This window comes from Engystomops pustulosus, chromosome 10 (genome assembly GCF_040894005.1).
Source record: "Engystomops pustulosus chromosome 10, aEngPut4.maternal, whole genome shotgun sequence".
Classification (NCBI taxonomy): domain Eukaryota; kingdom Metazoa; phylum Chordata; class Amphibia; order Anura; family Leptodactylidae; genus Engystomops; species Engystomops pustulosus.
This window is the reverse complement of record NC_092420.1, coordinates 33,890,395-33,892,485: the sequence shown is the minus strand read 5'-3', so window position 1 is coordinate 33,892,485 and position 2,091 is coordinate 33,890,395.

Sequence of the window (2,091 nt, the reverse complement as noted above, 5' to 3'; positions counted from 1 at the left end):
GTTCCAGCCCAGTGGTGTCTTCAGCCAATACCAGCGTTACCAGTATTCCACTGTGTTCCTGCTGTCATCCCAGGTTCAGACTGTTACCAGAGTTCCCCTTGTCCCTGCTGTCATCCCAGACTTGGACTGTTTCATCTATTACCTTGGCTGCCACCGCGACTCCAACCTCCGCGGTAGTCCAGAGGGTCCAAGACTCTTCCCTAAGAGACTCTCCCACACCCCTGTGTGTGACACTCCTCCTTTCCCCGGATCACTCATCTCCTTGTAGCTTGTAGTTTGCAGCCTCTCTTTCTGCTGACAGGATGTGATCAGTCAGTGTCTCTGAACTCAGTGCAGGAGGCGTGGCTACAGTCAGTAATCTCATCTTTGGGATCTCACACATAAATCCAAGATGGCTGCCCAACATAAGTGAGAAGTTACAGGGTTGTGTCTAGTGGAAACTGAAATTGTATACAGAAGGACTGATAGAGACAGGATGGACTTAGAGAATGTGTTATTTTGTTATGCTGAGTACATATAAGAAACTTGTCTTTGTAGGAATACCCCTTTAACAGAGACAATCCATGTGACAGAAAAGGTGCAATGGCCTGCCCGATGCAGTGTCCTAGTGTTAGTATTATGTGTCCCAAACAGTCTGTCTGCCATCTACTGTCTATATTTGCTATTGCTGCTGCTTAATTTGTGCCTGGGAAGGAAAAATGTTATTTATGTTGACCAATGTGATGTAATGTTAATAACAAATTGTACAAAGGTCTTGGTTAGATAAGACCTGAACTGACCACTCCTAAGGGAAGTTTATAAAGCCCCTTGTGGCTGGAAAGTTCTACATCTTTTTGGGGTTCTTCTTTCCTGAACATGTATCTGAAATGTTGTCCAGACACACAGCCTGCAGATAGATCCAACCAGCTACCTGGAGAGGTGGAATTGTTGCCTACATTGAAGTTTGTGTTCTGGACATAAAGGCACTGTGAGTGCACATCTTCCACAGTATACAGCATACAGTATACAGTATGAATCAGCAGATTCCTGCCGTGTACTTCCCCAATGCGGTCAGCAACTACTGGGACTGATCTCTGTAAGTGTATAGATGTGTGTAAATATTAGTGCAGAAATTTGTGCATATAAGTGTTAAAATGGGTGAGTATACAAATATGTATATTTTCTGAGGGGGAAGAAAGGCCCCATTTAGAAGTCTGCTATAGGGCCCTGCTTCTCCTTTTTACACCCCTGGATACTGTAGTGAGCACAAACAGTCATATGCAGTGAGGGCCCTACTTGCAAGAGCTTACAGTCTATGAGGATGATGGGGTGACACAAAAGGTATCAGAGCTCGTATAATGATCCAACTGTTCTTGATAAGGGAACACTTGGGAGTAAGGTGGCACATTGGGTCCACAAGCAGCTGTCCATTACACTATGTACGTATACACTAATAACTACATCTCGGCAATGCTATAAAGAAGAAATTTCCCATCTAAAATAAATCACAGAGGGGATTTCGGTAAGCTGTAGTAAAGCAATGCACGCTAAACCTATATCTCTAGTTGTTTCTCCTGCGGTTTTGTGCCCTATTCCCTGAAGTATAGTGGTTTATCACTTGTGGTTCAATATTTAGGTGTTTAGTGCATAGAAATTAGAAACTGAAGGTCCCTGGTGACTGGTGGTTTAGTGTCTAGTCGTTGGTTTTCTAGAAAAGTTCTCTAGACAAGAAATTAAAGATGATGCGTTTTTACTATGCACTATGCATATATATCTGTTAAAAGTTCTGCACCGCTTTGATATGTAAAGTGAAGAATCTTGTCTTTTACCTCATCAGCCAGACATTTCCGTCTATAAAATGGACTCAGTTCCAATTTGACGCGTTTCGGCAAGAAGCATTAGGCCAAATTCACATGAACGTATGGGGGGCGTATGTATGGCCGCAAGCCAGGGGCATTGCTAGGGTTGCAAAAGATCTGGGGCATGGCCCCAATACATATGTACCAAATTTTCAGTAGTGTATCTTGTACATAACCCCCTTCACGTGTGGTTGTGCCTATAACAACTGTACCTAATAGTTACTGAAAACACAGGAGAAATCCCTACCTATTA